The 27,171-nt window shown below is 45.8% G+C and overlaps 1 pseudogene; it reads right to left on the minus strand.

Moving 5' to 3' along the window:
* Nucleotides 1–24,302: 24,302 nt before the first annotated feature.
* LOC148138241 (perforin-1 pseudogene) lies at nt 24,303–25,950 on the minus strand (annotated as a pseudogene).
* Nucleotides 25,951–27,171: the final 1,221 nt, after the last annotated feature.

Raw genomic sequence — 27,171 nt, forward strand, 5'->3', positions numbered from 1 at the left:
ATGTGGATGCTTTGGAGAGCGCGCAGAGAAGTTTTACCTGGTATGGTAAGCGCTAGCTGTGAAGGGAAGTTGAATACTTTACTTTTGTTTTCATTACAAAAAAAGGAGATTGAGGGGGGATGTAATTGAGGTCTACAAAATTATGAAGGTTATAGACAGGGTTGATACAGATAAGCTTATTTTCCCAGGCTGAAGGATTCAACAACGAGAGGTCACGCTTTCAAGGTGAGAGGTCAAAAGTTTATGTGGGATACGCGCGGCAGGTACTTTACACAGAGTGTGGTAGGTGCCTTAAATGTGTTGCCAGCAGAGGTAGCAGAGGCAGGCAAGGTCGATTCATTTAAGATGCGTCTGGATAGATGCAAGAGTAGGTGGGGAGCAAAGGGATTCAGATGTTTCGGGATTGGGCGACAGGTTTACACAGTAGATTTGGATTGGCTCAGGCTTGGAGGGCCGATGGGCCTGCTCCTTGACTGTAAATTTTCTTTGTTCTTTGTTCCCTGTCATCTAACAACATGAATTTGGTAATTGTGAGAGGTTGGGAGGAGTTGACCTTCCTTAACTGGGTTTGCCCGTCAGTCTTTTTTGGTGAATGGGGCTGGAAATAAAGGTGCCTGGGTTTAAAGCATAGACATCGATTGGATTGCTTTGTTATGTCATTCTGCTCAAACAATAGGATCAAGACTAAAGAAGAGAACAGCACAGGAACAGGCCCTTCGGCCTTCCAAGCCTGCGCTGGCATATTTTGCCCTTCCAAACTAAAACTGGTTTTACTTGCCCGATCCATCTCCCTCTCTTCCCTTCCCTTTGATGTATTCGTCCTGGTGTTTCTTGAACGCTGCTGTTGTGTTTGCTTCCATCATCAAAGTGCTTTTATAACTTATCAGGAGCATTTTGCCTTCTGACATTAGTGGGCGGCACGGTGGCACAGTGGTTAGCACTGCTGCCTCACAGCGCTAGAAGAGCTGGGTTCAATTCCCGCCTAAGGCGACTGACTGTGTGGAGTTTGCACGTTCTCCCCGTGTCTGCGTGGGTTTGCTCCGGTTTCCTCCCACAGTCCAAAGATGTGCAGGTCAGTTGAATTGGCCATGCTAAATTGCCCGTCGTGTTAGGTAAGGGGTAAATGTAGGGGTATGGGTGGGTTGCGCTTCGGCAGGGCGGTGTGGAGTTGTTGGGCCGAAGGGCCTCTTTCCACACTGTAAGTAATCTAATCTCATCTGGCAACGCGTTCCAGGCACTCCCCAACCTTTATGTGAAAAACCTGCCTCGCAAATTTCGTTCACAATTCCCCTTAAATTTATTCCATTGCTCGCACATTTCTGAGTCTTTTGCTGAAACGCCAAACTGGTATAAAAAGTTGATTCCTGGGATTGCTTACTCAAAAGCCTTGCCAGGAAATATTTGGGTCAGTTTTGACGATAGGTGAGGGTTTGTATTTTGCTGTGTTGTGAATGTGAAGGTCGAAAATATGGACTCGGATCTGCTGTCCGTGGCCATACCATGAAGCGTGACATAATCCAGGAACAAAGAGGTTCACTCGATTGGCATGACATCCACAAACACCCACTCCACGATGCACGCAACACTGCACCATCTATGAGACAAACTGCGGAAATTCACCAAAGGTCGTTCAGCAGCACCTTCCCCACTCATTCCCGGACACATACTTCGAAACCAAAAGCTCAAACGATGCAAGGGCTATTCTGCAGCAGCACACAGGCACTTGGTACCGCTCAGCAAAATAAAATAACAAACTTCAGAAGGCAAACTGCTCCTGATCAGTTATAAAAGCACTTTGCTAACTTTGCCAAATTCCCCAGAGTTTATACAACAGAATCAGTCCACTTTGTTTTCCTCTCTTCCATCCTCCTTTCGCAACGGCAGACAGAACCATAATCCTTTAGGAAGCATGAAGCAGTGGCGAAGCTGTTGGGAGGAGAAGGGGTAACCCGAAGCTGTTTGTCAGTGAATTAATTCCGGTCTCCGTGTGTGCAGATCGCATCCCTGAAGGGCTGCCTGCTCCAATTAATAATATAATTGTTCAAACATAAATCAGTTAGACAGAGGAGCAGGAGGAAACCATTTGGCCTATTTAAAGTTCTCTGCCGTTCACTGAGATCATGGCTAATCCAATCGTTCCCAACTCTCATTTCCTAGACGATATCTCCATTTCCAGTCTGATTAGAAATCTAAGTCTCTTTCTCTCTCAGCCTTGAATATACTGAATGACCCAAACCACACCATCCCTCTATGTTCAAGAATCTCATAGACTCAATCTTTATGGAGATGAAAAAAAATCGTCTCCATCTCTGTCTTCAATGAGCAATCCCTTATTCTGAGATACGTCTCTCTGATCCAAGTTGGAACCATTTAAAGGTGGGCTCAGAGCCTTCCAAATGGCCACAGCCTTCTTTGCTCAGAATTGAGATTGGAGCTGGTGGACTAGAATTGTCACTGGTTCGGATCTTCACTGGGCGGTGTCATATTAGGCTTGTATGGAACCGGATGCATTTTATTCCTAACAATTGGCAACAGTTTCTTCTTCATCGCTGGACTCTTTTGTTGATTGAATCAAAATTCCACAATATGCCATAGAGGGACACCAAACAGGGTTTCCAGAATATTTCCGGTGCTTCTGAATGAGCAATGTACCAATAACTACGGGCTGCATGTTGACTCAGTTGTTCGCAACGCTACCTCACAGCTCCAGGGACCCGGGTTCAATTCCAGCCTCGGGCCACTGTCTGTTTGCACATTCCCCCCGTGTCCACGTCGGGCTGTTCTGGCTTCGTCCCACCTATACTTTTAAACGCTGTTTGCAAACAGCCAACCTCACTCAGAGACTCCAGCAGGATAGTTGCCTGGTGCCCTCAGACAATCCAGTCTATCCCTGCTAAAAGTGACTCTCCCACAACCCTCAAGACTGGCTCTGGTTTAAACTATATTGAGGGAGGGAATTTGTTGGAGAGAGAGAGATAGCGAGAGAGAGAGAAGTTAACCAGGGCTGTGATGGTCGAATGGGCCGAGGAGTGGCAGATGCAGTTTAATTTAGATAAATGTGATGTATTGCATTTCGAATATGCAAATGGTGGCAGGATTTATACACTTAATGGTGATGTCCGGGGACTGGTGCTGAACAAAGATACCTTGAAGTGCAGATTCATAGTTCCTTGAAAGTGGATTCGCAGGTAGATAGGATACTGACGAAGACAGTTTGGTATGCTTTCGTTTGTTGGTCAGAGCATTGAGTATAGGATTTGGGAAGTCATGTCGCGGCTGTACAGGACATTGGTTAGAGCACTTGTGGATTATTGTGTGCAATTATGTTCTCCCGGCTGCAGGAAGGACGTTGTGAATCTTGAAAGAGTTCAGAAAAGATTTACAAGTTTGTAGCCAGGGATGGAGGGTTTGAGTTATAGGGAGAGGCTGAATAGTCTGGGGGTGTTTACCCTGGAGTGCCGGAGGCAGAGGGATGATCTCATAAAATCCTGACAGGTATAGATAGGGTAAATGGGCAAAGTAATTTTCCCGTGTTGGGGGAGTGCAGCCTTAAAGGATTAATTTAGAGTGAGGGGAAATGTTAAAAAGGGACCTCAGGTGGAATATTTACACGCAGAGGGTGATGCGTGTATAGAATGTGCCACCAGAGGAAGTGATGGAGGCTGGTACATTTACAAAATTTGAAGCACATCTGGATGGGGACAAGAAAAGGAAGTGTTCAGAGGCACATGTGCCAAATGGGATGACATTAATTTACAACATCTTTCCGGCATGAACAAATTGGACTGAAGGGTCTGGTTCAGTGCTGTAGAGCACTGTAACTGCATTATTCTGAGTGATTGACAATGACGTTATGTCTCCACCAAGCCCGATTGTGTTATGGGGAGCTTCTCTCAAACCGTCATCTCTGAGAGTGGATGAGAACTTCACCTACGACAATAGTGAGGATCTAAGTTATAGACGCGTAGGCAGAGAAGCGAATGGAATGTAAGACCAATTCATCAGAATGTCACAACGACAGATATTTTCCAGGATATAGATGCTTCAGACAGGTCAGGGAGAGAAGACAAATGGGGGGAGGAGTTGTATTGCTGGTCAGGGAATGATATCACGGCTGTGTGAAAAGAGGACACTAAGGAGGACTTGAGTAATGAGACATTATGGGTGGAACAGAGAAATAAGAAGGCGAAGTTACATTGTTGGGGCTGGCTTATAGGCCTCCCAACAGTGAACGTGAGGTAGAAGCATAAATAGGTAAACAGTTTATGGAAAATGTGGAGACAAAAGGGTGGTGGTGATCGGAGATTTTAATTTTCCCAACATTGACTGGGATACACTTAGTTTCAGAGGTCTGGATGGGACAGAATTCGTAGGAAGCCTTTAGGAGAGTTTTCTAGAGTAGTATGTCAATAGTCCGACGAGGGAAGGGGCCATATTGGACCTAGTGTTTGGGGAATGAGCCAGGCCAGGTGGTAGACGTTGCAGTAGGGGATTCCTTAAGGAACAGTGACGACAGTTCTATAAGTCTTAGAATACTCGTAGACAAAGATTAGAGTGGTCCTAAGCAAAGAGTACTAAACTATGCCGAGGCCAATTACATCAAAATTAGGCAGGACCTTGGAAATGTGGATTCGACACAGCTCTTTGAAAGGAAGTCCACATTTGATATGTGGGAGGCTTTCAAAGATAGGTTAAATATCGTATAGGAAAAGCAATTCCCGTTATAAGGAAAAGATAGGCACGGCGAGACTCATGAACCGTCGATGACAGGAGAATTCATACGACTAGCCAAGAGGAAAAGGAATCGGACATAAAGTCCAGGCAGCTAAGAACAGAACGGGCCATGGAGGAATATCAGCAGAGTTGGACCAGTCTTAACCATGGAATCAAATGGGCTAAAAGGGGACATGAAATAACCTCAGTTCGCAGAAATAAGGAAAATCGCAAAGCCTTTTATTCTTATGTTCGAGGCAAGCGGGTAACTAGAGAAAGGATTGCTCCACTAAATCATAGGGAAGGACGGATGTGTGTTCAACCTGAGAAAATGGTGAGATTCTGAATGATTATTTTGCATCAGGGTTCACTGAGGAGAGGGACATGTTGAATATTGAGATTAGAGATGGGATCTATTCCAAGTTGCTGAGGGAGGTGAGAGAGGAAATACCGGGGCCCTAACAAATATCTTCGTAGCATCCTTAAACACAGGTGAGGTGCTGGAGGACTGGAGGGTTACTCGTGTGGTCTCGCTGTACAAGAATGGTAGTAAGGATATTCCGGGCAACCACAGACCAGTGAGCCTGAAGTCAGTGGTGGGAACGTTGCTGGAGAAAGTATTGAGGGATAAAACCTACTTATATTTGGAAAAGAATGGGCTTATCAGAAATAGGCAGTGTGATTTTGTGCGGGGGATATCATGCCTTACCAATTTAATAGAGTTCTTTGAGGAAGTGATTAAGTTGGTAGGTGAGAGAAGGACAGTAGATGTCATATACATTGACTTTGGTAAGGCATTTGATAATGATCCCCATGGTAAACTAATCGAGAAATTGAAGTCCCATGGTGTGCAGGGTGTTCGAGCGAGGTGGATAAAAGAACTTTACACAGAGGGTGGTAGGTGTGTGGAATGCATTGCCAGCAGAGTTAGTAGAGGGAGTCATGGTAGATTTAGTTAAGATGCGCTTGGATAGATGCATGAGTAGGTGGTGAGCAGAGAGATACAGATGCTTAGGAATTGGAAAGGCTCAGGCTTGGACAGCCGAAGGGACTGTTCTTGGACTGTAAATATTATTTGTTCTTTGTTCTATATCCACACTTGTTTAACCATCTTTTGACCTATCAGTTGCCACCATATCTTACCATTCAACTTCTAAATGAAATTGTCCAAATTCTTTGGTATCCAATTTTCGATGCCATTAGTGCCCCTTTTACGTTAACTGGAAATCTATGCTCATTTTCCACTACCACACTTCTGCCGCATTTCTGGTCCTCTATTGATGTTAACTAGGATCATTTCAATCTCCAGTGCATAAATATTCATGGGTGTGATCATTTGAATATAATAACAGTTGCAAAACGGTACATTTAAGACTGAAAATTGATGGTGAGTTAAAATATTATCTTGTATCCAAACGGACTTTCGGATGTCCATTTATGTTTTCCTTCCACACAGCTAAACTCGTGACGATAGCAATCCTCTGTCAGGGAAATTGTGATCTCTCGAAATGCATCACTCGCTACCTGGTCGCTATGGCACTTAGTGACCTACTATTCTCGATCAAATATTGGGCACATTCCATTCACTTACAAAGAACACTTGCATCCACCCCTTTGTGTAATATGCACACTGTCCTGCTCTTTGCAGCCATTGACTGTTCAGTCTGGTTCACTGTCACTTTCACCTTTGACCAATTTGTGGCTATTTGTTGCCAGAAGCCGAAAATTAAAAGTAAATACTGCAGTGAGAGAACGGCGGATGTTGTTCTGGGGACAGTAGCTGTTGCTGAGCTGTTTAAATAACGTGTTCTCGTATTTCCTGTTGACGGAGTGGTATGTGTTGGTGAATCAGCCCTGGTTTTATCTGATTAGACGTTACGCCATCAATTCACCATTCTGGGTAGGAATGGAGTTTGGGCAGAGCATTCTCACCCCCGGCGTGCGATTTGCCTGTTGTGCAATGTTCTCACCGTCAGGCACATTATCGTGACCAGCAGAGGCTGCAGGAGTCTCCGGGTGCCCAGCAGTGGGGAGAAGGCCAGAGACCCACAGATGGCGAGCCGAAGAAAATCTATCCTTTTACTGATGTTTATCTCGGCCAATTTCATGCTGTCGTGGTCATTATTAATGTTCTATTCGAAAAGGATCCCAATCTACTGGTTGGGCTACCAGATGTTATATCTACACAACTGTATGACTTAATTGAGCTTCATACTGTAGTTGCTAAGTTACTGCACGAACACTGGGATTTATGCTGTGACTCAGACTAGGTTCAGTGAGCAGTTGATAATTACCTTGAGATGTCCCATAGGTATGCGCCATGACATTATTCATCGACTCGTACAACCGAAGATTTAAAACGTATCAGAAGTCAATCTTTCTCTATAATTCGGAACAGTATATGGACCTCCCTCGGATTAATGACCGACACCCATTACAGGCTAAACTGCGTGGGCCTGCAGAGAACAGGAAGGACACCAGAATGCCAGATATTGTGAGGAATGCAGACGGATCGTCAGAGAGCGAGAGATAGACAAAGGAAGAGACATGATGGGGCCTGTGATTGTGACAGGGAGAGATTGAGAGAAATAAAGCGAGACAGAGAGGCATGCAAAGAAGGACAGAGAGTGGGTGATTGAGAAAGAGATACAGAAAGAAGAAGAGGAAGAAAGAGTGGGAGAGAACCAGACAGATGGGACAGAGACAGAAAGGGGGACATGGAGTGAGACAGAGGTAGAGAAGCAGAATAAGAGTGGCAAAAAGCGAGAAAGGGAGATAGAGAGAAGAGAGAAAGAGGCAAAGGGAGGGAGAGAGAGAGAAGCGAAATATGGTCATAGTGTTGGAGACAGCCAGAGAGAGAAAAGGAGAGGTGGGGAGATCGAGAGGAAAATAAGAGAAAAGCAAAGAGGGATGGAGACAGAGAGAGACAGAGTGAGGCACAGTAACTGAGACAGAGACTCCGACAGTGCGCCAACCTCCTTTTTCATCACATCATTCTACAGAACGATTCCAGACTTGTCAGAGTATTCATACCAACGAGGCTTAACCTCTTAGTTTCCTCATTGAATAATGTATCATCTCCAAACGTCCTGCTCTTCCACAAACTCAATGAACTGGTTTAACAAATAGTGAGATATAAACACACTTCGCCTTCATCAATTGTGTTTGTTTGTTTGATTGCTTTTGTGTGAACCAATCCCACTTACCAGCACTTGGCCCAAAATCCTCGAAACCGCCTATCTATATACACAAACCGATGCCCCGTCCCAGCCACCACCACTTCCTCTGGCAGCAAATTCTATACACGCACCACCTTTTCCCAAGAAAAAGTTGCCCCTTTTATCCCATTTAAATCTTTCCCCTTGAACCTAATCCTTTGTCCTCTAGTACTGGCCTCCCCTACCCCAGTGATCAGACATTGTCTACTGACCTTTTCCATTCCCGTCCTGATTTTATAAACCTTACTAAGGTCACCCCACAGCCAACGACACTCCAGGGATGACATCTCCAACATATTCATCCTCCCCATACAGCTCAACCTCGCCAATCCTGGCAATATCCTTCAAAACGTTTTCCGTTCCATTTCTATTTTCACAACATCCTTCCGATGAGAGGGAAAGCAGAACTGCATTCAATATTCCAAAAGTGGCCGTACCAATGTTCTGTACAGCCACAGCATGACCTCCCAACTCTTATACTCCTTGCTCCAGTCAAGAAAAGAAATCATACCAAAAGGCTTGTTCGCTCTCATGTCTCCTTGCGATGCCTCTGTCAAGGAATGATGAAGCATACACCAAGGTCTGTTTGTGCAGCAACACTCCCCAGAAGGTTTGCCAATTGTGAGCCAAAGCGTGTATGTCGTGTCGAGGTCAAGCTGCACTTGAATGCACGCTGTAACAGTACCTGTGGGGTCATGAATTGTCGCGTTCAGGTTTTTCACAGTGGTGCGATTCAGAGATGGTAATATTTGGATTCTCCCACAATGAAAACCCGCAGGCTGATGATAGAGGGGTGGAGGGGAGTTCAGCATTGTGAATAGCACTGAACATTAAGGAGTGGGGGCGGAGTGGGTCGGCTAGATTCTCTCTTAACGTAACCCCCAGGATGTGGATAGTGGAGGTAATCAATTAGGGTAACCCCACTGAATATGAAGGTGAATTTTTTCGATCATCTCTTCGATTAGTTCCCACATCTTCGAGGATCTCTGCATCACCCGAACAAAGCAGACCCCACCCCCTCCAGTCCATTACACGCTGACGCCCCTTTCAAGGCTCAATGTGTCCACCACCAAATGCACAGTGGCAGCAGTGAGTACCATCTTCACATCACACCGAGGGTCTTCAAATGTCAACACCTTTGAAACGCGACTCCTCTTACACCCTAGAACATCACGGGGAAGCAGAGGGAGAGGGAGCACCACTCCCTGCAAGTTCCCTTCCAAGTACCACCCCCACCCCATTCTGACTCGGTATGTCACGTGAAAGATAGAACATAGAACATTACAGTGCGGTACAGGCCTTTCGACACTTGATGTTGCACCGACCGAAGGAACCAATCTGAAGCCCCTCTCGCCCACACACGTCTATTTTCGTCCATATGACTATCCAATGATCATTACATGCCCTTAAAGTTGGCGAGTCTACTCCTGTTGCAGGCAGAGCATTCAACGCCCCTACCACTCTCTGAATAAAGAAAGTACCTCTGACATCTGCCCTATATCTATCACCCCTCAGTTTAAAGCTATGTCCCCTCATGTAAGGCCATCACCACCCGAAGAAAAGGGCTGTCACTGCCCACCCTATCTAACCCTCTGATTATTTTATATGTCTCAATTAAGTCACCTCTCCAACTCCAACAAAAAGACAGGATATGCAATCTCCAAGCCGGATATTATCCAGAAGTTGTTGCGTTTGATCCTGGACTGCTTCAGTATCTGGGGAGTCCTGAATGGTGATGAGTATTGCACAATCATTGGCGAACATCTCCACTTGTGACTTTTTTTTTAATGAGGGAAGTTCATTGATGAAGCAGGAAAATATGGTTAGGCCCAGGGACACTACCTTGAGGAACTCCTGCAGAGATGTCCAGTAGCTGAGATGACACATTTCCAACAAGTATGGCCATGTTCCTCTGTGCCAGGTGTGACTCCAACCACCAGAAAATGTGGCCCCTGATACCCACTGATGCCAGTTTTACTCGGGCTCCTTGATGGTACACTCGGTCGAATGCAGCTGCAATAGTCATTACCAATTGGCATCACTTCTCTTTGAAACACAGCTCTGGAGACAGGACCCGGGTGGCATCAACACTTCAGCATAACACCGGAGAAATAGACTAATGCTTTGGCGCCATGGGTTGCAATTCTTTTCTCTTCATCTTGGAGAATTGAAGTCCTATTGACAAGCTATGATGCTGTGAACTCGAGTCAACGATGGTGATCTTGAAAATGGAAATTAATCTGAATTGAGATTGTCATTTACTGAATCATGACACACTGGGGAAGCGGGGGCAGTGAAATAGTCCAGGAGTGCCCCTTACGCACCAGTCACCGATCCAGTGAGAGGTAAGGAAAGTAAATGGAATTTGGACTTTAATCCTGAGAGGACTGGAGATTGGGGAGCAGGGAGGTCCTGCTGCACTTTAACAGGGTGAATCCACCCCCTGGAGTATCGTGTGAGCGGTTTTGGAGTCTCCTCGTCTGAGGAAGAAAGTTCTGGCAATGGAGGCAGAGCAGCAAAAGTTTCCCAGACTGATTGCTGGGATGGCAGGACTGACGTCTGAAGAGAGATTGGATTGGTGAAGGCAATATTCCCTGGGAACGGAGAGGAATTAGGAGTGGGGATCCCATGGAAACTATGCAAATGAACAGCGGTAAATGCACAAAGAATGTTCCCGCGGACCCGGGTGGAGAGCCCAGAATCAGAAAGCAACGGGGGAGAACTGTTATGCGGAGCATGGTCTTGACTCATTGAGTGGGCAACCCTGTGGAACTCTCTGCCACTGAAAGCAGTCGAGGCAAAGTCATTGAATATTTTCGAAAGGGAGATAAGTACCAATTCTTGGGATTGAAAGGAACGGGGGAGAAAACAGGGAACGGGGAATGAGTTGAATAATCAGTCATGATCCTATTCAATGGCAGAAGTGGACTGTGGGGCTGAATGGCCTCAATAGTGCTCCCATCTTCTTTATTTGGAGAAGGCATTCGAATCTTCTTACACACAGTGAAAGGGTGCAGGGGGATGTGAGAGTAAAGCACAAAAAAGGATGCACCAAACTTCTCTACCAGACTGGATGCACCCGCACTGTGGTGTTGTGCACAGTTCCCGTCATCACACCATCGGATGGAATTCGACCACAGTGGAGACAGCGCACGAGTTGGTCGGCACAGAGATCTACACACAGCGAAAGGCACTTCAGCCAATCAAGAGTTCGCCCTGCATACATCACAGCAATTCCCAGCAATTGACCCAATAGCATGTCTATTTTGGCGTTGCAAGATTATCACTACTCCTTCAGTGTGATTCGGGTTTCTGCACACAGCCAACCTTACAGGCAACCGGTTTCTGATTCCTCCCCCCCCCCCCCACCCCACCGTCTGGGTGAAAATGCTCTTCTTCACATCCTCCTCTAACACTTCTGACCCGTGTCTTAAATATATATCCACCTCCCCCGGGTCATTGATCTATCCGTCAGGGAAGCCTCTACCCCTACCTGTCTCTACTTCATCAGAAGGCGAAGGAAATTCACCATGACCACAATTCCACTGACCTGCTTTTGTAGGTGTACTGCAGAAAGCATCCTATCTGGATGCATCCCAGCAACCGCAAGAAATTATGAAATGTTTTGAACACAGAGCAGTCCATCATGAAAGCGAAACCTCCATCCAGTAACTCCATCTACACACCTGGCTGCTTCGGAAAGACTAACAATACCATCAAGACCACTCAAACCCGAGTTGACTTCTCTTCCATCCTCTTCCATCTGGCAGAAGATACAAAACTTTGAAAACACGTCCCGACAGATTCATGTGCAGCTTCTTCCTTGTTGTCATCAGACTTACAAACGGGCTCCTCAAATATGAAAGTTGTTCATTCTCTGCACCATTTCTGCAGCTGGAACAACATGTAAATGATTCGGGGAAGGGATTGTAGACTTAAGGAAAGGAGCAGGTGCTTCACTGCAGAATGGGAGGAACAGCATTGTCACCCAGAAGGTGATGGGAATGTGGAACTGGTGAGACACCGTATTCTTCATCCCCTTCAATTACCCTGATGTGCTTATGTATCGCACTGTTTCAAAACAGTTTCTACCCTGCTGTTGTTAGAATGCTGAATGGATTCACAAACTCTTAATATTTGCCTGTACCCGTTTTTTAGTTTTTGCTGCTGTTTACCGATGGTATTCTTATCTATGCTAATACGCAATGTGATCCGCCTGTATTACTCACAAGACAAAGCTTTTCACTGTGCCTCAGGACACTTGACAGTAAGTTAAATTCAATTCAATTCCTGGATAGCACGCAGAGCAATATTTCACCATATTTCAGTACAGAAGACTATAACAAATCAAGTGAAACCGAGGAAGGGAAATGATCATTCCCGTCTCGCCCATGGATTCCCCTCATAATTTTACCTGATCGGCACGAGCTAGGATACGAGACTAGGTGGGATTGAGGTTCACAAGGAAGAGGTATTAGAAATCCTGCAGAGTGTGAAAATAGATAAGTCTCCTGGGGTGGATGGGATTTATCATTGGATCCTATGGAAAGCCAGGAAGGAGATTGATGAGCTTTTGACATTGATCTTTAAATCATCATTGTCTACAGGAATAGTGCCAGAAGACTGGAGGATAGCAAATGCGGTTCCCCTGTTTAAGAAGGGGAATAGAGACAACCCTGATAATTATAGACCAGCGAGCCTTACTTCAGTTGTTGATAAAGTGATGGAAAAGGTATAGGAGATAGGATTTATAATCATCTAGAAAAGGATAATTTGATTAGGGATAGCCAGCACGGTTTTGTGAAGGGTAGGTCGTGCCTCACAAATCTTATTGCGTTCTTTGAGAGGGGGACCAAACAGGTAGATGAGAGTAAACCGGTTGGTGTGGTGTATATGAATTTCAGGAAGTCATTCGATAAGGTTCCCCAAAGTAGTTTATTGTACAAAATTCGGAGGAATGGGATTGTGGAAGATATAGCAATTTGGATCAGTAATTGGCTTGCTGAAAGAAGACAGAGGGTGGTGGTTGATGGGAAATGTTCATCCTGGAGTCCATCCTGGTCGGTGTTGGGTCCACTGCTGTTCGTCATTTTTATAAACGACTAGGATGAGGGTGTAGTAGGGTGGGTTAGTAAATATGCAGACGACACTAAGGTCAGTGGAGTTGTGGATAGTGACGAAGGATGTTGTAGGTTACAGAGATACATAGTTAAGCTGCAGAGCTGGGCTGAGAGGTGGCAAATGGAGTTTCATGCAGACAATGTGAGGTGATTCACTTTGGTCGGAGTAACCGCAATGCAAAGTATTGGGCTAATGGTAAGATTCTAGTTAGTGTAGATGAGCAGAAAGATCTCAGTGTCCAGGTACACAGATCCTTGAAAGTTGCCACCCAGGTTGACAGGGTTGTTAAGAAGTTATACTGTGTTTTAGCTTTTATTAATAGAAGGATCGAGTTCCGGAACTGTGAGGTTATTCTACAGATGTACAAACCTCTGGTGTGGCCGCACTTGGAGTATTGTGTACAGATCTGGTCACCACCTTATAAGAAAGATGTGGAAGCTTTGGGAAGGGTGCAGAGGAGATTTACTAGGATGTTGCCTGGTATGGAGGGGAGGTCTTACGAGGAAAGGATGAGAGACTTGAGGCTGTTTTCATTGGAGAGAAGAAGGTTGGGTGGTGACTTAATAGAGACATATAAGATAATCAGAGGGTTAAGTAGAGTGGACAGGGAGAGCCTTTTTCAAATATGGTGAAGGCGAGCACGAGGGGGCATAGCCTTAAATTGAGGGGTGATAGATGTAGGACAGATGTCAGAGGTAGTTTATTTACTCAGACAGTAGTAAGGGTATGGAATGCTTTACCTGCAACGGTAGTACATTCACCAACTTTAAGTGCATTGAAGTCGTCATTGGACAAGCATATGGCTGTACATGGAATAGTGTAGTTTAGATGGGCTTCAGATTGGTATGACTGGTCGGCGCAACATCGAGGGCCGAAGGGCCTGTACTGCGCTGTAATGTTCTATGTTCTGTGACTGTAAAGGTAACGCCTGGACAATTGTTGCGTTGAGCACTTACACAAGGGGAGGAAATGAGAGGCGCAAAAGACAGAGAGTTAGAGAATATCCATGGCCATGCATATAGTTGGTAGGGGTGTGAATTGAGTTGCCCTGGGCACGTGGTGGAGGGGAAACATCACGCGAGGCATCCGGGAGGGGCAGGGGACAATCGTTCATCTTCGAATGTGGACAGCATTTTCGCTCACAATAGAATTGAATGCACCAAACCTGTTTGTGCGTGAGAATCTAGCGATCCGGATGAAGATTGGATGGTGAAATATCTTACAAAAAGAGCACCACAGGGTGAGAACCGTGAAAACTCCTTTCGAAGATAATAGGGACATGGAGGCCAAGAGGTGGCACAGATGAAAAGGGCTATTTACGGATCGCATCCTATTCAGAGGAGGGGAAGAACGCAGGTTCCAGGATACTCTCCTAATGAAAGCTTCGGAGTTCCCTGAACGGTAATGACGTAGGCATCTGCATTTAGGGAAATGAGCAAAAACACAGAAAGGGGAACATGAAGTCGGACAAATCAATAGAGAAATGTCATGAGAGAAGGGGGCGGGGTGATTTTCTGTAGATGCGATAAGTGACCTCATCAATGGTTCAGGGGGATGTTTCCTCATTGCTGACTACAGATAATCATGGCACAAATCGCAACTGATCCATCAGTCTGAAATTTCATGTCCAAGTTCCTTTATCTGCAAGTTTACAGGGATGCTTTGTGATTGCAAACTGGAAACGTGTGATTACCGTTATTTAATCCTTGATGGGATGTTTGTGTTTCTGGTCAGGCCATTCCCCGAGAATGTGATGGTGAGCTGACTGTCTGTTTCGTGACAGTCCATTTGGTGCTTGGAGACCACAGATACTTTCAGGCGGATTTTCCAGGACAGTAAACTGTTTTCAAACTCATTAAAAAATGGGGCAAAGGTTCTGTCTCTGTCACTTATTGTCCCTGCCTCTCTCAATTTCTGTGTCTGTTTAGCTATCCTTCTGACTCTCGACTTCGCTCTCTCTCTGACCCTCCCTCCCTTTACACACTTCTCTCTGTCTGTTTCTCCTGAAATCATTCTTTTTCTCCGTTTCTGTCTCGCTGTCTCCCTCTCTCTTTTTCTCAGTGCAACTCTCACTCCATCTCTATCTGTCTCTCTATCGCTCCCCTCCATTCTCTCCATCCCTCTCTCCCTTCCTCAGCACTGACCCTACAAAACTTTGGCGCTCCCTCACTATTAAGTCAGTGCTAGTCCTGATACCCCTGAGTTCATCTATAGCACTCTCACCCCAGGCATCCCGTTTCTCCTGATCCTGTCGTGCAATGCTTTTATTGTCAGAAACATCCTCGTGACCAGCACAGCCTGCAGGAGACTCCGGGCTCCCAGAAAGTTGGGAGAATCCCAGAGATGGAGAGGCAGAGGAAATCCATCATATTACTGCTGGCTTTCTCGGCCAATTTAATGATGTTGTGACCTTTACTAATGTTCTACACTATATGGATCCGCATGTCCTGGTTGGGTTACCAAACCCTGCAACCACGCATTATTCTTATGGAATTAAGCTTTATACTTCTGAGTTGCTGCACTAACACTGGGGTTTATGCTGTGATTAAGGCGAGGTTCAGAGAGCAGCGTACGATTGTCCTGAGATATCCCGTAGATATCTTCCAGGAAACCCTCCGTCCGTTAGCAGAACTGAAGCATAAATAACAACAGACCTCAATGTTCCTCATCAGGCTGTCCACGTAACACAAATCCCCTTGACCAATGACACAAAATCAGTACGGCTGTTTCCGAGGTTGTTATGGACCAGACCAGAACCCCTGAAAATATTTTAAGATGGTAGCCTCCTCCCTAAAGTTTTCTTATTTTAAAGGCAGATGTAAAGTGCGTGTTCCAGGTGTGATGCAGCCGGTCAAACCACTCGGTTTTAAGCAAAACAAAATGTATTTAAATACTACAGTCGAAACCCGATAAAATGAAAGTGCAGGGTAGTCTACAGGCCAGTGGCGGGCTAGGGTGGGTGAGAGTCAAATGGCACGTAGGGGCAGAGTCAGAACTGGAATGTAGATGGGCCGCCTTCAGTGCTCTAACCCCGGGCAAGTAGCGGGGCAGGCTGTCCTAGAGGTGGCCGAAAGGTGCGAAGGGCGGTTAGGGAAGCCAGACTGCGAGTAGATCAACCTGATCGCTGTGGTCCTTGGCGGGGGTGGGGGTGGGCGGCGGGGGGCGGAGGTGTTGGGGAAGCAGGACAGGCTGTCGCAGAGATGGCCTGAAGGTGTGTCAGGGCGGACTGAGAACCGGAAGTGGCATTGGGCGGAACGAGACTTGGAAGGGGTGTAGGGGACGGCTGTCTTAGAATGGCCGGAAGGTAGGAGGGACAGGTGGCTTACTGGGTTGCGCGGGCGGGTGGGGGGGGTGGTATCTGATTTCTATGCAATGCTCCTTTTTATGTAATTGGACTGGCTTGTAATCATTTGTTACTGTTTTGTGGTGACTGAAATTGGGCTTTGCGATATGTCATCATTTCTTGAAAACTGGTTGAACACTGGGGTTTGAGGTCTTGCTTTGCATGTCACCTCCGTTGTAAAAATACTGTTTCCATATATACAGCTGTTAATGTTAATTGTTTTGTAAAGTGTGTATTGTTTAATTTTTTAAAACAACCTTTAAAAATAAATCAAATGAAATTGTAGTTTAGAATACATTGGCAAGCTATTCGAAAACCTAACTGACCTGATACACTAACTATTACTCATTAACTGCTGAAATACAGTAGCATCCCATGAACACACCTCTTGGCAAACAGGGAAATACAAACACAGAATCTTAGAGACAGCAGGGATCGGCATCCAGAGAGAGATTTAAGAAAAGGTCTGTTCGGAGTCAGGGCATTGAGTATAGAATTTGGGAAGTTGGGACAATCTGCATTGATTATCATAATGTCCACACCGTGACTAAATCTGATCTTATTTAGGATGCGTAGGAAGGTAAGGGACATTGTATGTGATTGGCACAATTGAAATGTGGAGCTTGTTCATGGAACAGCAACTGCATGTCCTTGATAAGAATGTCGCTGTCAGGCAGGGAGGAAGTGGTCGAGGCGAGGAACCATAGTTTAATAAAGAAGTTGAATCCCTTGTCAAGAGGAAAAGGAGGCTTACGGGAAGATGAGGTGTGAAGGCTTAGCTCTGGAGCTTGAGAAATACAAGGTAGGCAGGAAGGATCTAAAGAGAGAGCTAAGAAGTGTCAGGAGGGGACATGAGAAATCATTGGCAGACAGCATCAAGGAAAACCCTAAAGCTGTCCGTAGATATGTCAGGAATAAAAGAATGACGAGAGTAAGATCAGACCCAGTGAAGGACAATAGTGAGAAGTTGTGCATAGAGCCCAAAGCGATAGGAGAGGCCCTAATTGAATATCTTTTGTTAGTATTCGCACTGGAAACGCACAATGTTGTCGAGGGCAATACTGAGATACATGCTATTGGACTTGATGGGATTGAGATTCATAAAGAGGATGTGGCAGCCATTTTGGAAACTGTGAAAGAAGATACATCCCCGGAGTGGATGGAATTTAATCTCGTATTCTCTGGGATGCCACGGAGGAGATTGCAGAGGCGTTGGCTTTGAACTTTATGTCATCATTGCTTACGGAAATAGTGCCAGAAGACTGGAGGATTGCAAATGTTATCTCAATATTCAAGAAGAGGAAAGTAGTAAACCCAGATAATTATAGACCAGTGAGCCTTACTTCGGTACTGGGTAAAGTTTTGGAAAAGGTTAGAAGAGATAGTATTTATAATGATTGGGAAATGAATAACTTGATTATGGGAAATCAACATGGTTTTATGAAAGGCAGGTCATGCCTCACAAACCTTATTGAATCCTTCGAGAAGGTGACCACACAGGTGGATAAGGGTAAAGTAGTTGATGAGGTGTATATGTATTTTAGTAAAACTTTTGATCAGGCTACCCACGGTAGCTTTATGCGGAAAGTACAAAGGCATGGGATGGAGGATGATTTAGCGGTTTGGATCAGAAATTGGCGAGCTGTAAGAAGACAGAAGTGATGATTGATGGGAAATGTTCATCCTGGTGTTCAGTTCCGAATTGTTTACCTCAAGGATCTGTTTTAGGTCCACTGCTGTTTGTAATTTTTATAAATGACCAGATGGGGGCGGAGAATGGTGGGTTTGTAAATTTGCAGACGACAATAAGCTCAATGGAGTTGTGGACAGTGCTCAAGAATATTGCAGTCTACAGAGGGACATACATAAAGCTTCAGAGCTGAGCTGGAACGTAGCAAATGGAATTTAACGCGGGAAAATGTGAGGTGGTTCATTTTGGAAGGAGTAACAGGATTACAGAGCCCTGGGCGAATGTTAGGATTCTTGATCGTGTGGATGAGCAGAGAGATCTCGGTGTCCATGTGCATAAATCCCTAAAAGTTGCCATCCACGTTGACAGAGTATTTAAGAAGCTGAATAGTGTATTAGCTTTTATTCATGGAGTGATTATGTTTCGGAGCCAGGAGGTCATGTTGCAGCTGCACAAATCCCTGATGTGGCTGCACTTGGAGTATTATGAACAGTTCTGGTTGTTGCATTTCCGGAAGGATATGGAAGCATTTGAAAGGGTGCAGAGGAGATTTATCAAGATGTTGTATGCTATGGAGGGAAAGTCTTATGAGGAAAAATGAGGGATTACAGGTTGCTTCCATTTCAGAAAAGAAAGTGAAGAGGTGACTTAATAGAGACATACAGGCTGAGCAGAGGATTGGATAGGGTGGAGATTGAGAGCCTATTTCCTCGGTGGTGATGGCCAGCGTGAGAGGACATAGCTTGAAATTAAGGAGTGATTGTTGTAGGACAAATGTCAGAGGTAGATTATTTACACAGACAGTAGCAACGGCGTTTCCGATCAGTCGTAGACTCGCCAACTTAAATGGTCATTGGATAAATATATGGATTAAAATGGAATTGTACAGGTTAAATGGCTTTCAGATTGGTTTCACAGGTCAGTGCAACATTGAGGTCCGAAGGGCCTGTCCTGCACTGGAATGTTCTATGTTCTATGAGTCATGTCCAATTCCAAGGGTGGAAGATTGTGTAGAAAGTGTGGAATAAGTCACTTCCACCAGTGAGTTGTACTTACTTCGCAGTTACTGGCAAAGAGCATTGTCAGAGAGAGTGGAAGACTTATAATTGGCAATATCGATTTAAAGTGATGCCCTTTGGAATGACAAACGCACCAGCAACATTCCAAAGGGGGAATGGACAGATTTGTGACTGGATTAACTCATTGCCCAATCTTCATAGACGACTTAGTGGTATTTTGCCATCCATGTAGAAATTGCATGTAACATTTGACAGAGGCATTGCAGACTCTGGAATGCAATATTGGTTATAAACGTAGGAAAACAGAACTTGCGATAGCCGGAGTGACATTCTTGTGGGAACGACATCAATAGAATGACAACAAGGAATGTGAAGACGGAATTTCCCAGACCATCTTCAAAGTAGTAACTGCTACATGATAGTGTATCCCTATTTACAATCCTTCGACATTTCAGGAACGAGTTAAGAACAACAGATTATTTCATTGGAGTCGAATGGGACAGGCATTTCATTTACAAACGGGATGGTGTAACAGGAATGCAGAGGACTGGGCTCATGGTAAGATTCTTGGCAGTTTGTTACAGCAGAGAGACCTCGGTGTCTGTGTGCATGGATCTCTGCAAGTTGCCACCCAGGTTGATAGGGTTGTGACAACGACATACAGTGTGTTAGCTTTTATTAGTGGGGGGATTATGTTTCAGAGTCGTGATGTCATGCTGCAGCTGTGTAAATCACTGGTGCGGCCCCGCTGGGAGAATCGCATACACTTCTGGTCACTGCATTATAAGAAACATGTGAAAGTTTCGGAAAGTGTTCAGAGGGGATTTACCAGGATGTTACCTGGTATGGAGTGAAGGTCTAACGAGCAAAGGCTGAGGGACTTGAGGCTGTTTTCATTCGAAAGAAGAAAGTTGAGAGGTGACAATTGAGATGTATGAGAAAATCCGAGGATTACATTGAGTGAGAGACTTTTTCCTCAGATGACGACGACTAGTACGGCGGGGGAACATAGATTTAAATTGAGGAATGATAGATATAGGATAGTTGTCGAAGGTAGTTTCTTTACTCTGGTGGGCGGCACGGTGGCACCGTGGTTAGCACTGCTGCCTCACAGCGCCTGAGACCCGGGTACAATTCCCGCCTCAGGCGACTGACTGTAGGTTTCCTCCGGGTGCTCCGGTTTCCTCCCACAGTCCAAAGATGTGCAGGTCAGGTGAATTGACCATGCTAAAATGCCCGTAGTGTTAGGTAAGGGGTAAATGTAGGGGTATGGGTGGGTTGCGCTTCAGCGGGTCGGTGTGGACTTGTTGGGCCAAAGGGCCTGTTTCCACGCTGTAATGTAATCTCATCTAATAGTAGTGGCTTTGAACAGCCTGCCTGCAACAGTAGTAAACTCGCCAACTTTAACAGCATTTAAACGGTGATTTGATAGACATGCTGATAAAAATGGAATAGTGTAGGTTAGATGGGCTTCAGACTGGTTTCACGGGTCGACAGGACATCGAGGGCTGAAGGGCCTGTACTGGGCTGTAATGTTTTATGTTCTAAATTGCACATGATGCGGGTCGTGAAAATGTTCTCACAGATGCTTTACTGCGGGTTATAAGGCAAAATGCTGATATAAGATGTTTGAAACAGTAAACAGCCTTTATTATCATGCGCACTCAAATGACTACAGTGAAAAGTTTGTAATGGTGCGTCTCGGTGTTAGCTTAGCGAGCGGATACCTAGTTAAAGGTACTTTAAGTGTTCTGACAGAATTGAAATAGTAGGAACTAATAGAAGTAGTCTATCCAGATTTCAGTAACACCTTTGATAAGGTTCAACATGGGAGACTGCACTGGAAGGTTAGATTGCACAGAATCCAGGTGGAGTTGGCAAATTGGACACATAATTGGCTTGATGGTAGGAAGCAGATGGTAATAGTGGAAGGATGTTTGTCGCATTTGAGCCCTGTGACCAGACCAGTGGATTGCCTCAGGGGTCAGGACTGGGCCCATTGCCGTTTTGTTATCGCTGTCAATTATTGGCAGGAGAATGTACAAGCCATGATTAGTAACTTTGCAGACGACAGGAAAATAGGCGGTAACATGGGCAGTGAGGAATGTTATCAAAAAATCCATCAGGACCCTGATCAGCTGGGGAAGCGGGCCGAAAAATATCAAATGTAATTTACTTTCGATGAGTGTGAGGTTTTGCATTTTGGAAAGTCAAATCAAAGTCGGAGCTTCATGGTGCATGGCAGGGCCTTAAATAGTGTAGTGGAACAGAGGGATGTTTGAGTTCAGGTGCACGGTTTTCTGAAGGTGGATTCATTGGTAGACAGGGCAGTGAATAAGGCTTTTGGCACATTGGCCGTTTCAGTCAGGACATTCAGTGCTGAGTTTGAAAGTTATCTTACTATTTTATAGGAGATTGGTGAGTCTGAACTTCGAGTACTGTGTTCAGGTTGGTTCACCTTGCGAAAAGAGGAATGTTATTAAACAGGAGAGAGTGCCGAAGAAATTTACAAGGATATTGCCAGGAGTTTTATAGAGAGAGGTTTGACCAGCTCGGACTTCTTTCCATGAGAGCAAAGGAGACTAAGAGGGAATCTTATCGAAGTATATAATAGCATGAGAGGTTTGGATAGGATGAATGAACTCAATCATTTTCCCCAGGGTTGGAGAATCGAGGACGAGCCGGCATCAGTTTAAGGTGAGAGGGGCAGGAGGAACAGGGAGCCCGGTGGGCATTTTCAATTAAAAAAAAAAAGGAGCTCCATGGCAAGTGGTTGAGGTGGGTTCACGAACACCATTTAAAAGGCATTTGGACAAATACATGGCGAGGAAGGGTTTAGAAGGATATGGGACAAGTGCAGTGAAATGGGATTGGAGGGGATGAACATTTCAGTTGGCATGCTCCCAGTTGGGCGAAAGGGCTTTTCACCGTGATGTAGGCTCAGCATTTAGCACAGCTGCCTCACAGCTCCAGGAACCCGTGTTCGATTCCAGCCTTGGGCGACTCTCTGTATGAAGTTTGCACATTCTCTCCGTGTCTGTATGGGTTTCCTCCTGCCGCTCCAATTTCCTCCCTCAAGCCAAATTTGTACAGGTTAGAGACAACTTCTGTCACATTCTGCAGAACCCCAATGCATCCAATCCCCTTTCCATTCACTGTCAGTGGGGGCACAATCACCAAGGACCCAAAGCACTTCCCACTCACACCCACTTTATGCGATCCTGTCTGACCGAAACCCCTTCTCGTTCATTCCTATCCTTCACAATCCCAATAGACACATAAGATTTCTATTTCTGAGGAAGGATTGCCAGACCGAAAATGTTAACTCTGATTTCTTCTTACAGATGCTGCCAGACCTGCTGAGCTATTCCATCAACTTTGGCTTTTGTTTCATTCCTGTTCTCAGACGCTCCGCACAATCCCAACGGACCCAAGCCATTTCCTGCTCACTCCAATTCTATGTCATCCTAATTAACCAAACTCCTTCTTGTGCATTCTTATTCTACATGATCGCAATGGACCCAATGCGTTTCTCTTTGCTGTTGTTCTACGCAATCCCAATTAATCCAAACCCTTCCCCGTTCACGCCTACACTGCATTAATCCCAATTGATTCCAACTCATTCCAGTTCATTCCCACACCTCTCAAACCCAATGGTCTGAAGCCACTTTGTTTCCAACCCCGGTCTAACAATTCCAAATGGGACAAACTCCCTTCACATGCACCCCCATCCCACACAAATCGAAGGGAGCAAATTCCCTTCCAGCTAGCTCCTACACTTTCCTCATGTAATGCATTGGAACACCTTCCATTTCACTCCCACTCTCTACAATCACGATGGGCGCAAGCATCTGCGCATTTTCTTCAATGTATCTTTTTCGTAGATATTATTATGTTCGTGAGGAAGTTAAGCTGATCCTTGACCAGCTGTTGCATCAATGTATCAATATAGATAAGTTGCAGAGCTGGGCAGAAAGATGGCAAATGGAGTTCAATGTAGGTAAGTGTGAGGTGATTCACTTTGGTAAGAGTAACAAAAAGACGGGGTACTGGGCTAATGGTCGGATACTTGGGAGTGTGGATGAGCAGCGGGATCTTGGTGTCCATGTAAACAGATCTCTGAAAGTTGCCACCCAGGTAAATAGTGCGGTGAAGAAGGCATATGGCGTATTGGCTTTTATTGGTAGAGGAATTGAGTTCCGGAGTCCTGAGGTCATGTTGGAGTTGTATAAGACTCTGGTGCGGCCGCATCTGGAGTATTGTGTGCAGTTTTGGTTGCCATACTATAGGAAGGATGTGAAGGCACTGGAACGGGAAAGGCTGAGGCACTTGGGGCTGTTTTCATTAGAGAAAAGAAGGTTTAGGGGTGACTTGATAGAGGTGTACAAGATGATAAGGGGTTTAGATAGGGTTGACCATGAGAACCTTTTTCCACGTATGGAGTCAGCTATTACGAGGGGGCATAGCTTTAAATTAAGGGGTGGTAGGTATAGGACAGATGTTAGGGGGAGATTCTTTACTCAGCGAGTCGTGAGTTCATGGAATGCCCTGCCAGTAGCAGTGGTGGACTCTCCCTCTTTATGGGCATTTAAGTGGGCATTGGATAGGCATATGGAGGATAGTGGGCTAGTGTAGGTTAGGTGGGCTTGGATCGGCGCAACATCGAGGGCCTGTACTGCGCTGTATTTTTGTATGTTCTATGTTCTATGTATCACAGCTTCATTTGTCCTGTGCTCAAATTCATCCGTTGTAACCAATGTGTTTCAGTTGTCTTTTCTTGATGTGTAATTGCTCAAGGATACTTTTTTCTTTTATTCCCCCCCGCCCCCATGTCCATTATGTACAGCCCCACAGCACTCCACAAGCTCGCTGACCGAGTGTGCCCCGTGCAGACAGATCACATTAAACAGGCTAAATGCATAGTTAGATTTATTGAGAAAGTGAAAGACTATACAAATGCACCTTCTTGTGCACTGAGCTGCTTCCGTGGTTGGAAAAAAGCCTTCAAACCTTTTCGATGTAATGACATAGAGCTTCTCACGTTGTACGGCGCTTACAATGCTGCAATGGTGATAGCGGGGATACTGTCCGGTAAAGACACTGTCAGAGGTAAAGGTCAGGGAAATTAGATTAAGTGTTTATGGCGATTTGGAGCAGTTGGTGGGCCAGCGTGTGTTGAGAAGGAAGGTGCGGTTGTTTCAACCCAGGGCAGTGGTGAAGGGGACACTGCCAGGGCCGGGCCTGTAATCCTGGCAGGTTGGCACCACCCAGGTGCAGGCCGCAGGTGAAGGTGTAGTCGGAGGTCACTTGGCCATAGTTGAGGAAGCAGACCTCGCTGTGGGTGCCGGAGGTCAGTCTGACCTGCCACTTGCCCAGGAGTTCATCGCTTTTTGGACTGTCATTATCCCAGACTTCGAACGTCAGCTTGTGCCCGCTCTCGGCCTTGACCTCACCCAGGTCCAGCCTGGCGTTCCACTTGGGGTAATTGTTGCCTGAGATCACAGCTGTCCTGGTCTGCGCCTCGCCATACTTGATCACCACGTAGCCGTCGGTGCTCTCGAAGTAGTCCCCCCCAAAGTTCCTGGCCCTCCTTGACACTGACCACCGGGGCGGCCCAACCCCTTAACCTTGGAACAGCAGTTCCGGTCCACGCGGCTGTACTCGCGGCACAGGCAGGACCAGGGTTGGCTCGTGTCACGGTAGGACCCGTGAGGGCACGGATTGCCTGTACCACATTTCTGGGAGAGGGCTTTGCCCATGATGTATTCGCCAAAGTAGCGCCGCACGTTCTTCTGCCTGGGGTCGCCAGCGGGCAGCAGGTGGTGGAGTGGCGCTAGGGCGTAGCGTACAAGGCCCGGGGAGGTGAGCAGGCTGTCCGTCCAGCGGGTGAAGGCCGATTTGTCCCCAGAGAAGAACGGGTCGACGCCCTGGCTGGCATGGCCCCCTGTCACCTCCGTCTCCCGGTCACTGAAGGCCTGCTGGAAGTTCTTGTGGAGTTTCATGGACCTCGCCTCCTCCTGGCATCGCTTGTAGCTCTGCGAGCTTGTGGTGGTCTGCCCCACTGTGACACTAGCCCCCACAACAGGCAGTCCTTCACCTCCACGGCGGTGTAGCCCTCGAATGCTGCCTCGCACGTCCGAATAGCCGTCACATCCTTATAACGCCCACACAGCTCCACTGCCGTGAGGTAGTGGGTACCGTAGGTCGCCACCAGCTTCTGGTAGGGGTCCTTGTCGTGACTGACAGAACTGGTTGGGAGACTGGAGAGGGTGTTGGAAATCGGGAGACATGAGGGGCTTGTCCTTCACACGATACTGGTAGTGGCGGCATTGGAACTGGTGACTGGCGAAACTGTAGCAATCACTCTGGGAGCGGATGTTGCCAAACTCCACCATCTTGGATTGGGATCCAGCCAGCACCATCTGAACACCAACTTTCAGCGTTTCCACTGGAATGTCCGCACGCCAGTCGTTCTTGGATGGAGGAGGTGGCGGACTCTGACAACTTGGCTGCCGATTGGTAAAGCCGACTGGAGAGCGAGCACTGGCAAGAGCCCGGTGTGCGCCAGTCCTCGACTGACACAGGCAGCACGCCATTCAGTAGTTCATTGTCACAAAGGATGCAGCTCCCAGTACCCATGCGCCAGGTGTTCACATCGATGACAAAGGCCCCCATGGGCTGCAGGGTCACCACGTCTTAGACCTGCCCCGCCAGCCACGCCCCAGGTACAAAGCAGACTTTGCGACACATGTCATTTGTGCTCGTGGTGCAGGCGCTCAGGGCACTCCGGAAGACCAGGCAGAGAAAGAGAAAAGTGGTGCCCTCTTTGGAATGCACGGATGGCATTTTTCTCGACTGTTGGGTCTGACAGCGACTCTGCAAGAGACGCAGTGAACATCTTAATTTGATAGATTTATGTGCAGCATGATTCATTTAAGGGTTGTTGAAGATCTGTATATTAACGTGACAATTTCGTGAGCCCATAATTATTGTAATATGTTGTTGCATAGCGGTTTAAAAATCTCTTTTCTTAATTTGATGTATTTATGAGGCTCATGAGACAGGTCTGATAATCTGCATGGGTGTTGAAGTTCAGCTTGCTTAAGTGGGAAAATTTATGATCTGTTAACTTATTTTAAGTTAAGTGCATGATGATGGTCTGAATGCGACATCTGACAGACTGATGATCTTTAAAGTGCATTATCCTATCTTCAATGGAGTTTGAACATAGATGCTCAGTAAATATGATAGATGTGTGATCACTGAGTAATTGTACATTTTTAATGTGGATTTATATGTTTGTTTTTCGTTTACGTTGAAAGATGTCTGAGCTGTTGAAAGCATTAGGAAATTTTAAGTGTGTGGGTCTATTTGTTTGCTAAATCTGACACGTCGGTAAATTGTTATTACCGGAATGTCAACTTAAAGGAGTGTTGATGGACTGTCAACTTCATTTAAGGTATTTCAGAGCTGTTAAAAGAGGGGTGGGGGTAGAATCTTACATGGGTCTTGAAATTCCGGTTGCTTAAATTCACAGATTTTGAGATTTCAAGATCTGTGTGCTATTTTTATTGGACAGTAAATTTCTATTTGTTAAATTCGATAGATTTGCAAACTGTTACAAACAATCTCCTCTCTCAAGTGAGTTTTGATTTTCCGTTTGTTCAACCTGACAGATTTATGAAGTGTTCAAGAAGTTTGCTCTGTTCAGTGGGCGATGGGCGTCTGTCTCTTTATTTGACAGATATATAAGTTTATAAGAGCATTATCCTATTTTAAGTCGGTATTGAAGATCTGTGGAGAACATCTGGCAGCCTTACGAGTTGTTGAGAGCAAAATGCTAGTTTTAATAAATGATCTCCGCCTGTTTACTTAATTTGACATATTTATGAGCGTTATGGCATTTTCTGCGTGAGTGAAATCTGTGCTATTTTAGGAGACTAGTAATGCTCTATTTGCATATTATGACATTTTTCATGAGCTGTAAAAGTCTTTTCTACGAATCTAAACGGCGATTAAAAGTATATGTGTGCTGACCATCTCGAATGCTAGTGTGCTTCATGATTA

This window comes from Chiloscyllium plagiosum, unplaced genomic scaffold (genome assembly GCF_037043375.1).
Source record: "Chiloscyllium plagiosum isolate Xiang-an unplaced genomic scaffold, Cpla_swu_hap1 HiC_scaffold_41, whole genome shotgun sequence".
NCBI classification, from domain to species: domain Eukaryota; kingdom Metazoa; phylum Chordata; class Chondrichthyes; order Orectolobiformes; family Hemiscylliidae; genus Chiloscyllium; species Chiloscyllium plagiosum.